Here is a 13477-nt window from a genome sequence, read left to right as displayed (position 1 = left end):
AATCTAAAATCTGTCAAAATGTTAAATGCCGATTTATATGATATATCATAACTCTACATGACCCTCTAGACTTTCTTGTAATCTTCACCGATGAACCGTATCTGTAACCGTCACCAATCATCCATGACCGTATCCTTCACCGAACAATAGTGTCCGTATACTAGCTATTCATACGCCATAGTCTTCAGCCTAAAAGAAAATTTTGAAGAAAATACGGTGCTTTGGTTTGCGTGGTTTTATGTATGTGTCGAAAATTAGAAACGAGATGGGATGGTTGCTGCTAGCTTGATAAAGACTGTGTTAGGTTTACAAAATAACACACATGCGGAAACACAAGACTGGAATGAGTTATAACATTACCAGAGTAAAACGCTGCACTTCCTACAATTAACCGATGCACATAGGAGTGAACAACGGATGCTCATGTTGGCGGAAGTTCGATATAGGCGAATATATTGATTTTTTTAAAAATTGATTCATATCTTTCGTATGGTACATAATATGTTGACACAAGTTCGATCGATCGATAGTTTAATAGAACTTTACAAAATCATCAACAATTTCAGTTGCGCGGGTAGAATAGTTTGATTACTGACAGACATTTGTTGACAAGCTGTAGAAGCTACAAATTTGCAGCTGATTCATTCTTTTATTCTTTATTCTTTTACTTGTTTCAGTCATTTGACTGCGGCCATGCTGGAGCACAGCCTTTAATCGAGCAACTCGACCCCGGGACTTATTCTTTTGTAAGCCCAGTACTTATTCTATCTGTCTCTTTTGCCGAACCGCTAAGTAACGGGGACGTAAACACACCAGCATCGGTTGTCAAGCAATGCTAGGGGGACAAACACAGACACACACATACATATATATATATACATATATACGACGGGCTTCTTTCAGTTTCCGTCTACCAAATCCACTCAAAAGGCTTTGGTCGGCCCGAGGCTAAAGTAGAAGACACTTAGCCAAGGTGCCACGCAGTGGGACTGAACCCGGAACCATGTGGTTGGTTAACAAGCTACCTACCACACAGCCACTCCTGCGCCTATTCATTGCGAACGAAATAATTGCTACTGACGGTGTCTTCGCCTTTAAAGTTCAAATTCCACCGAGGTCGACTTTGCTTTATGTGCTTTCGGTGCCCGATAATATAAGTACCAGTGAAACATTGGGGTCAATGTAATCGACTTAGCCACACAACCGAACTTGCTGGCCTCAAGCCAAAATTTGAAACTATTATTATTATTATTATTATTAACCGTGGGGAAGGGCATGAAATGGCAGAATTGGTAACGCATAAAGCTAAATGCTTACCTGCGTTTCTTTTCTCTCCTTATATTCTGAATACTTTGAAATTCAAGATTACATACTCGATAAAATATGTACAAGTGAAGAACTCCCATCTGCACGAGTAATAGACATTTCCCCTTCCCTCAGAAATGCTGTCCATGTGATGAAATTATAATTATTTTCAGTGAAAGACGGGTATACATTTCGCATTTTAGTTATATCTTGCAGTGAGTTTGTCTGATTTTCCTGCCGTTTTTGAAAGATCTCCAATTATTCAGAAAAGCGTCCCTTTGTGCAGTCATACCACGTAATAGAAATAACATCAATATTTCCCTGATATTACATCTCTGCAATTTTAAAACACGAGAGACATACAAATAAAATGTACCCCTAGACAAACCGAATAAACGACAGCATAAATAAAACGGAATATCTTTGATCACAGACCTGTTGAATCTGGATTGACCCGGGGTTAAATGATAGCTCAAACATCTTCAACAATATTTCTCATAAAACTTGTCTTCGTATTTAGCTTATCTTTCAGACATCTCCTAAAATATAACTATATCTCAATAATAATGGGCACGGTATTTTTCTCCACTCACAATCGCATAAGCAGAATTCAACATAATACATAGTTATATATGTATGTATGCATGTGTGTGTGTGTGTGTGTGTGTGTACACCCAGCATGAATATTATTTTTGATATTACGTACTATACATATGTATAAATATGTCTCTCTCTCTCTCTCTCTCTATATATATATATATATATATATATATATATATATATATATATATCTATATATATATATATATATATATATATATATATATATATATATATATATATATACATAGCACTTATGTGTACGTACACGTTCCCGGTGTGTGTGTTTGTATGTTTGGGTTTATTTATTTATTTATTTATTTGTGTACAATCTATTTATTTCAATCAGACTTACACCGTCCGAATTTTGCAATAGTTTGAGATGAAACAGATCATTCTATTGAATTCAGCTCGCCATCCGGAAACCTATTTACTGCATTCAAGTTCTTTTTGAATAGCAACCATGCTGATGGCGATCACGCTAGCGATGACGCAGGCGTTGGTGCTGATGAGTACGGCGACAACGAACATGATGGTGATGGAAATTGTGATAGCTTCTCTACTAATCATGGTTTTTTAAAAATTCATTTTTGTTACGAATGTGTAACGATAACACCACCTTCCGTTCTCCTCCAACAGCATCTGCAAAACTAAGGTAACTAATACATTAATACATGATGTCTTTACTCGAGAAATCTCTTTTCAAACGTTTTTTTTTCTTAATGCTGCATTCGTTTAGCCTAGGCAGGCTCTGATTAAACAGATGGGATGTAGAAGTATATTTCATGCTACAGATCCGTCATTTATTCCATTTTAAGGGGTCTCTAGTATTCCTGTCTCACAAAGGGAGCCATGATTTGGGTCCTTTGTGCGCAGGCTCTCGCTTGCCTACAACATACAATAACTTATCTTAATGACTAACGCTTCTGGACAGCAGAATCATCGCAGGTATTGCGGTGAAATTCTAAAGGTCCAGTGCGGACAACGCCATAACATCGCAACTCATCAGACACTCCGCAATTCCGTCTATTCAAGAACATGGATGGGCAAATTGATATGGATTCTGGAAGGGTGAAAGTAAAAAGTCACCTTCGTGGGCTGCGATCTTAGAGGACACGCAGTGAGAACATATATTACATAGAAAGATATACCACGCGTTGCTAAGGCTTGGGCAGCTATAGACAATCTTAAAACAATATGGACAATACTGAAACCAACCCTACCACTAAAATTGAAGAGACAGTTCTTCATAACAGTTGTTGAATCTGTTCTTCTCTATGGATCTCTGACACGAAGCGACTCGGGTGCATGCTGTACGATGCCTACACCGGACTGTTACGTACAGTGCCTGCCCAATCAACCTGACTGGATTATGCCTCGATATATATATATATATATATAATGTAATATTTTGAATTCGCCTATAATGGTCCCTTTACATACTGAACACTTGGTGAAACTGATTAATAATTAATTAATTTTACCCTCAATTGTTGAAATTATAATTCATCTCTCTTAGCTAAATTCTGCGGTCTTCACTGTTAATACTTGGTGTTTGTCAATTTTAACCCACGCTGGTGGAAAGGGGAGAGCAGAAATTCTTCGCTTGCATATTCGAATTTGATAGCACTTTTAGTTCGAGCAGAATTCTATAGGTGATTAGAAGCCGAAAGGGTATGCTCCCGACTTTAAGTGTTCCCAAATCCGATTCAAGGAATTCTGAGCTGAAGAAAGAAATGTCGAATTGACTAATCTAGAAACGTACGTTCTCAAATAACCTTTGCACTTGATTTTTTAATGTTTTTTCCCCCATACTTTTGTGAGTTAGTTTAGGCAAACACTATCTGAGAGAGATCTTCTTTAAGTATTAGAAATAGCTGAAGAAATTCTTTAGCTGCTATTTCTAATGAGTTCAGTATGTGGCAAAGTAATTTATTTTACTAAGCCCTTATATATAATGTAATATTTTGAATTCGCCTATAATGGTCCCTTTACATACTGAACACTTGGTGAAACTGATTAATAATTAATTAATTTTACCCTCAATTGTTGAAATATATATATATATATATATATATATATGCACTCCAAATGTATGTAAATGTGAGTAAGAGTGATAGAACACCTATATTGCTAGAAATAATAGCCACACATATCTCATGTTGTATTTAGAGCACATAAATATGTGCACATATATGTATGCTATTATATTCTTTAATTACAGTACGAGAGTAATTTAGCTGTTATTTCTAGCCATGTAGGTCATCTGACAACCTTAATCGCATTTACTGACATTTGAAGTACGTAGTGAATATATATATACATATATATATATATATATATATATATATATATATATATATATATACAGAAGTTGAGAGACAATGGGTATATACATATACAGAATTATATTCATGTACAAGGGTCACACGCTTACCATCATCTGTTTTTGCTTGTATAAATGTTAATGCACGTTTTTTTACCCCACCTATGCAAACAAACCTCATGGAACTGAAATTTAATTTTCCTCATTTGGAAAACTTACAACATTCTCTCTTCTCTGGACTGTTTCTTCCTCGGCTTTATTTATTTACATTCTACAATTCTTTGGTTACTGTTGATTAGCTTTATACATGCACCCTTTACCACTAACATGCTTTCGCTTGCATGCCCGTATTTCGTTTTATTTTGCCCTTATGTATATCACTGCACCGTGACAGAAACTCAGCTGGTATATGTAAGAAGTTGAAAGATTACGTAGATTCCCACGTGAGCGTTTCTATGTGTGTTTCGGATTTTATAGCGTAGCCTACCACTTAGACAATGGAAGTAGAATGCATATGTACTGAACCGAAAGTTCAAATAAACACTAGAATTGATATGATCGATACAATTCTCAGCTGTTGAGTCCCAGCACGGCTACGATCCAATCACAAACATAGTAAAATAATACAAAAAATTAGGAACACAACGACTGAGTCATATTGAACTAAAACAAAGGAAATTTAAAAGTTCAACCGCTGAAAATTTATCAACTTTTTGCTAAGAACATCATAATAGCTCCAGAAATTATTTTAACATGAAAGAGAAAAACACATTTAAATATAATAAAAATAACGTAAATTCGAAATAAACATCATAAAGCTTGACGAACAATATTACAATTCTTTCTTATTTGTTACCGAAAACGACTGCAGTTTATGGAATAATAGTAGTTGTAGTTTTAGTTTTGAAAAATCGATTGTCCTCAACGCCATATTTCACTACTGTACGTTCATGAACCGAAATTTGTTGTAATATTTCAATCAATATTTCTTATGACAATGCATCGATAGACAACTGATCAATTTTTCTGTTTTAAAATATTTCCCAAATTTCATCTGTAATTTTCTTTTGTTTGTTTATAAATTCTAATATATGTATATATATATATATATATATATATATATATATACACACACATATATATATATATAGTGTGTATGCTTGTGTGCGTATTTTTTTTAAAAATTCATTGTCTTCTTTTCCTTGTAATATTTTTTTAATATATTTTCAAGTACGTTATACTTTTTGAAAGACCTTATATTCATCAGTTTGAAATGTTAACATTTGATTCATTTTGAATATGTTTTCTTTTTTTTATGAATGATCTTTCTTTAATTTACAAAATTGTCTATTTTCATATTTAATATTAATATTTTTATCATTGTTTTTCGAAGCAAATAATTATTAAACACCGATAAAAGGACATCGCTACGGTATAAGAAAATACATAACACACTCAACTCACACACTGCAGACTTCGCTCTATCCATTTATATTGTATTCCTTCTTGATGTCGCTCTAGGTTTAATCACTTTATTTCTTCACCTTCAAATGAAGCCAAAATATCTAAATATTGATGCAGATTAAAAAGAATCAACTGAACCATTAAAAAATGCATGATCTTCAGCTACCGTAATGTGTTATATTGCACTCACACAAATCATAAAATATTGTATCTAGAATAGGATATCTCATGTTCAACGCACCCTTGATAGTTCATTGTAGCATTTCCGACCATATGTTTAATACACGTATACATGTAAATAAATTGAGAATACACAGGGAATGTGTGTGTGTGTGTATAACAGAGATCACGTCTGTAATTTTCAACGTGGCAATCACTCAACATCACTTCTGTTGAGTATTTCTCTACCAAAATTCTAAATGCCTATTCTTTCGTTGCCCAAATATTTGCAGATAATGAGACATTGTAAAGCATGATTAGCAGCTGGAACAAATAATTGCATTCATTCATATATATATATATAGTGTGTGTGTGTGTGCGTGTGCGTACATATATAAAAAAATAATATATACTATTTCTATCAATTTTTATATGCATAACCGATACTGAGGAACTCCCAATGTTGATCCAGTAATAATTGCATTAACACCTTGGGTTACAATACATAGCCATAGGCAGTATTGTGCCAGTCACTATATGCCTTTCTTTTCAATTCCGTCTAAATATACTCACAACATCTTGGTTAACCTGGACCTTAGCAGAAATAGGATACTAAACTATAGATGAAGGTGAGGTTGCAGTTGGGGAATTCTGAAGGGAGTGGAATTTAGGGGCTTTACTTATCTTTCAACTCCCATTAGTCCCAGGTCCATTCTGACCCGGATTGGTATTAACTGCCAGCGTCCCTCAATGGGTTTAATATATTTTCTGACGGGCTGCTGAACGAAATCCTTTGTTCGGAGAAGGCACTCAATGTAGGAGGAAGAAAATTCCAAACTTCATATCCTCTTCCATCACGCTCTATACCATTACGGAAGTGTTTCGTCTCTAGAATGTCCATGAGGCATGTCTAGTAACCTATATTTATACTAAGATGGCAACTGTTTCATGCCAGCGCACATTTTGCCGCAGGCGGAGAGAGATCTAAGTGTTTTCACTGGAGGAAATGGAGAAAATGACAGTTACTGTGAAAAGTTATTTCTTTCGGCAATATTTTCATTGATCCGGTATGTATAACAGAAGATATACGTCGGTTTACACAGGTAAATAGTGTATGCATCGTGCCATCAAATATCAGCCAAGTCTAGTTTGCATCTCTCGTTTGATATTATCCCATACTTTCTAGAACGAGATGACAGAGCCTGGTCAATGTCTAGAGAACGAATCCCATAAAAGAATAGGATAATATTCTTCTACTTCATTTCTCTAAAGAGTATATGCTTTTACTCTTGAATATAGAGAAACGTCTTTTAATATTCAATTCTTCTTTTATTATATTTTATATTTTAAAATTAGATCCGAAATTTCTTAATTTGTTGTGATTCGCAGCATTTTCTCTTAGTTCATAGCTGAACATACAAACTCTTTGATAGAATCATAAATTACTTCTAGAAAGAAACACTCTAATAACAAAATGACGTAAGATAATAAATATTAAAAGCATCTTCAAAAATATAAATATTTCACAAAGAAATTTGTAAGACATAATTTTCAAAACTTTCAGGTCTTCCTACCAAATAAAAATCAATTTTCGTGTCAAATTTAAAAGGAAAGTGAACAACGTTAAAAGTTGCCTCAAACTCTTCATGGATATCTTTATAAAATGGCGGCATACATTTAAGCATGTAGCCATATTTTTTCATAAAGGATTCTAACATCTTTTGCTTTTGATTCCTTAAATAGGAGTATTTCCTTTTGCCTTTTGTATCTTTTCTCATATTTTTATATTCTAGTGTTCTGTAGAGGCAAATTCGTAAAAACATAAAACTTCTATGACAATGATAACTTCACAAAAGATATTAGTAATTTATTATTTCTTCACAAGGCGTTTATTTTCCAAAATCGTGTCTTCCAAGCCGGAATTATTTTTACAGAAATATTTGAAGTAACCCGGTCTATCCGATATATGCTTTCGTCGGTTCTTTCTTGCCTGCTTACTATTTTGATTTCTTTTATTTATATATGTATTTATAATAATTCACCTCTCAATGGACTTCTCCTCTCTCTCTCTCTCTCTCTCTCTCTCTCTCTCTCTCCCGCGTCATGCTCTTACACATATACCTTATCAATTTTATGCATTTCGTTAGATATGGAAATATTCAAATGAAATACGAAATATTAACATACATCTATAGGTTTTCCGATACGGAATATATCTACGTTCGATAATACTAAATCCCTAAATTGCAAAACGACGCTTGCAATGATTGCAAAGATATAGGCAAATACACACCGCTCTAGTTTACAAAGAGACACAGACGTACCTACATACAAGTGTTTGAGTATTTGTGTATGTATCAATGATGATGGTCTGTATTTTAAAATCACATAGACAGAAATAATTGAAATGCCCACGTACATTTGTAAGTAATAACGGGAATAGACTCGGAGCTAAGAATATAATTCATTCTCAGTTAATATCCATGGCAACCTGTCTAATGACACAAAGATGATTGATTACTTTATTTTGTTTCTTAGTGTCAGCAGTAGTCGCGTAGTTTTCTAACAAATTATTGGCTTCTAGGTTTGCTACACGGCCAGCAATTTCGGGGGATGGGCTAAATGCGTGTAGTGGCTACCAATCTCTCTCTCTCTCTCACACACTCACACACTCACACACACACACACACACACACACTTTTCCTCTTTTACTTGTTTGTCATTCGACTGCGGCCATGCTGGAGCACCGCCTTTAGTCGAGCAAATCGACACCAGGACTTATTCTTTTGTAATCCCAGTACTTATTCTATCGGTCCCCTTTGCCGAACCGCCAAGTGACGGGGACGCAAACATACCAGCATCGACTGTCAAGCAATGCTAGGGGGACAAACACACATATATATATATAATATATATATATATACGACAGGCTTCTTTCAGTTTCCGTCTACCAAATTCTCTCACAAGGCATTGGTCGGCCCGGGGCTATAGCAGAAGACACTTGCCGGAGATGCCACACAGTGGGACTGAACATTAACGGTGATTTTCTATCAAATCCAGTCACAATCCTTTGGTCAGCATGTAACTATAGTAGAGGGCAGTTCCTTAAGGTTTAAAACAGTGAGACTAAAACGCGACCTGCTTGGTTTAGCAGCAAGCTTCCAACTGCTCGGCCACGCCTGCGCCTATATACAAAGGTGTGTGTGTGTGCGTGTCTGGGCACGCGTGTGTTTGTACGCGTCTGTGTTTATGTGCATGTGTATTTATATCTAGATATGTGCAGGTATAAATATTTAAAGAATTCATATGTTAATATCCATGATTAAATAAATGTTAGCGGCGTATTGTGTTCGTCTATACTTGTGTGTGTATGTGTGTGTGTGTGTGAGTTTGCTTATGTTGATATGCGCTTGTAGGTTTGTGGAGCCGATATGGTAGAATTTGTATACAGTTCGGTCTGAACAACATAAAAAGAGTAAAAAGGAAAACGCAAAGGGTGCGTTTGAGAACATTAATCAATATATTGATTGATCTGAGAGTGCAACGCTGGAATCAATGAAACTTTTGAAATCTAGCCATTCCAAATTCGGTTTAGCATTTCGCCTACATACGCTACCATACCGCATTCTCAAGCAGAACTTTACCTGTACATATCTAATTCTTCAAGAGAATTCCGCCCGAAAATAAGTGTGTATATGTATGTGTGTGTGTATATATATATATATATATATATATATATATATATCCTGTAGTACGGTGGTCTGTTAACCTGAATTCAAATATATAGACACACAGGTATCTCTCCGTATATATATATATATAATATATATATATATATATATATATATATATAAATCATATCATTCGGGATATTCGTTCCCATCACGAGTTTTCCCAACGTCCTGTGTATATTTATAACCTGCAATATTTTCACTTGACTAATTTCATTTCAGCTGAGAAGATATTTTATTTTCAATAAAATCACAAATCAAATGCAATATATTCCTGGGTTTTATTATATTGATCCAGTGTCAGTCTTAATCGCCATTGGCTTAGTGCGATAACAGGACATATATATATATGCGCACTTACACGCATGCATAGTTGCATATACACTCTTTGTGGTAGGATGTTCTATCCATGTTAGTATGAAATTGAATTTCATTTTACATTATATGTATATATATATATGTATGTATATATATATATAAACTTCCTGGCTACAGGTATTAAATGAAATCTGGAGAAAATTGGGTTAGCCGAAAATCTGAAGAGTTTGATAAAAGAGTTGCCCTTTTGTCTTTGTTTGCCTTCTAATTTCAAATCCCATCGAAGCCAACTTCGTACACTATGCTTCTCGGTTCGATAAAAATAAACTGCCGTTTGTATGCGGCTGCAATCAAAATGTCTATCCATTACCCAACACCAGATTCCTGACATACTTTCTCTTTTGTGAAGTCCTCAATTTCATTGTACATGTCTCTGCTAATAACACAAAACTTCGTCCCCTCCTAACACTGCAATTTATCATAAGTGTTCCTTTTATCCAACCAATCTCCCTACTCTAAAAGTTATATCCTTCTTATATGTAATACTGTCATCTTTTCTACAAAAGCCCCGTTTGTTAGAAATAATCGGCACACCTTCCTCAATTTCTCACTCACAATATAAAAAGAAAGCAAAGCGGATTCGTGTATATTCCCTGAGAGATTTATTGTCGCAATTATGTTGATATTTACTCGCATACTTCAATGTTCAAGTTGTACGATAGAACAAGTTATAGAACATACCATAACCCAAGGCCATTCTCTTCTAAAAGATATTGCAGAAATAAATGTTATGATTTGATTTATTAGCAGACATATGTCACCATACACACTGTGTGAAACTATGACGAAAATATTTACGGCGCGAAATGGTGTCTATCCGCGCAGCAGTTCTATTCACTTACACTAATAGAAATCGTACTTTACTACGTGGTTTTCCCGTTATATTTAACGATATTCGATATCTCCTTTTTTCAGATATATTTTGATGCATTGGGAAACATTTAAGGGCATTAAAAACCATAATAATTAATAATGGAGTTGAGAAAAGGCTAAATGATACCGAAGGCTGGAAGCCATCAGAAGATTCGAAACCTGTCTCATGGGGATTCGTATCGGGTATCAAAATGTCGACAACCTGATTGTAACTCTATGCTCTGAGAATACTATAAATGCTGTAAGACATGACATGAGCAGCTGCGACGGGGTCCACGAATACCGACAGTAAATCCACGACAGGTGATCTGAGTACACCTGTTTGCGGGTAATCATTCCCCCATCCTCGAAAATGGCTGTATGCTAAAATCTGATGACTATGTAAGTCTACTGGAGAGTATAATCAATCCCTACCGTCAATTGGGTCGTTAATTGACAGCAAGCTTTGGATACTTATCGTACCTCCTGAAAACGTCAAAAATTGTCTTCGGAGAATTTGTACACCTTCGCTAGTCCAATTTTCAGTCTTCAACCCACCACTCCACGCCGTAATGTAATCCGATGGATTACTCTACGTGTGGCGCATTTGAGAACAACTCCAACCGTTTTACCTGAAAGAATACGTCCCAGCTGGTGGCCAAGATCAAAAATGTCTTCAAATGTTTTTCCAGAACGCAGTGAAGTACGCATGTGCAAGGTTCCGTAACGAGAGACTATTGTCTCGAACCCATTATCTATCTCTTAGTTTATCTTTTTTTTTTAATACATTTGTTTTCAATGGAAATTTTGCTTTCTTTTCTTTCAATTTCAGACTAAAAAATCTGCATTTCTTTCATTCGCAAAAAATCAACTGGACATTTTCTGAATCAAGGAAAGCATTTGTTCAGCTGTTCCCAAAGAACCTGTAGCGCGCGTGCATGTCTGTGTGTGTGAGTGTGTGTAGGTGCAGACGTATCTCAGTCGTAAGAAGCTTGCTTCCCAACTTCATGGTTCAGAGATCGGTCCCACTGCGTGGCACATTCTGTCCGTATCTTCTACCAAAGCTAAGCTTTGTGAGTTTTGGTGTGTGTGTGTATACACAACACACACACACACACACACACACACACATATATATATATATATATATATATATATATATATATATATATATATATATATATATATATATATATATATATATATATATATATATATATATATGTGTATATATATATATGTGTGTGTGTGTGTGTGTGTGCCGGCCTTTGTGCCTGCCCTCCCATCACTGCATGACCACCGATGCTGGTGCGCTTATGTTCTAGTTTGCTAAGCGCAATTCGACAAAAGAGACCGACAGAATAAGTGCTAGGCTTTAAACATTAACCCTCGGTCGATATATTTGACTAAATCCCTCGAAGACTGTGCTCCAGTCTTTCCGAGTGAAATAAGGAAAGCTCCATATATATACACACAGACACAAACACACACATGCAGAAACACCGAGAGGCGTGCGCGCACACAAAAACACACGCAGGCACACCTATTTATCTCGTGTCTGGAATTGAGCAATTTATAAAATATCGAGTTCTCGTTTTCTCTATAACAACTCCCAACATGTAACATAGCAAATCATCGGTGAATAATTGATCAGACGTGGTAACCAGAGGATGTAATTCCTAAGAATTGAATGGCAGGAATGCATAAGATAACGTGTGTGGCCCTTAAAGCCATCTTTGATGTCAAGATCGACTTGGATCTCTCGGAATACTAGTCAATAGGAAGCACCATGTTAGACAGACAATCAAGAAGAAAGAGCAACACAAAAACATAAAAAATAAACGAAAAATGCAATAAATATACAATAATTATATTGCTTTCAAAACCACTTCAATATGATAAAGAAAATGTGTGAAGATACAGAAGACAGACATTGTATCGAATCAATAATTACAATGGTAGTATTGTACGCTGCGAAATAAATCTTATGAAGCACCACCTATATTCTGCAGAACGTTGCGAGGTTAAGATAGAAAGCAACATACATCAAAAGAAAGAAGGAAAAAAAACCGCAAGGAAACAGAGAGAACAAACAACCCCCCCCCCACATTTCCCTGATAGATACACTCTTTTCTTAAACAAGTTCTTTTTTTTCCCCAACTGCCTGTAGTAAATGGTCTGACCTGATTCGATAATAGAATTACTGATTAAACTATAATTTAATTCCAGACTCATTAGTTGCACAGAATTGATCATTTCGAATCTATTTATCTACTTATTTATTTATTTGCTTATTTATAATTTATTTAACTTCATTCGATATATATATATATGTATGTATATATATAGATATATATATTATATATATATGTATGTATATATATATATATATATACATATATATATATGTATGTATATATATATTATATATCATATATATATATGTATGTATATATATATATATATATACATATATATATATGTATGTATATATATATATATTATATATCATATATATATATATGTATGTATAATATATATATATATACATATATATATATGTATGTATATATATATAATATATACATATATATATATGTATGTGTATATATATATATATATATATATACACACATATATGTATGTGTGTGTGTGTATGTGC

This window comes from Octopus sinensis, linkage group LG25 (genome assembly GCF_006345805.1).
Source record: "Octopus sinensis linkage group LG25, ASM634580v1, whole genome shotgun sequence".
NCBI lineage: Eukaryota > Metazoa > Mollusca > Cephalopoda > Octopoda > Octopodidae > Octopus > Octopus sinensis.
This window is presented reverse-complemented; position numbering follows the sequence as displayed.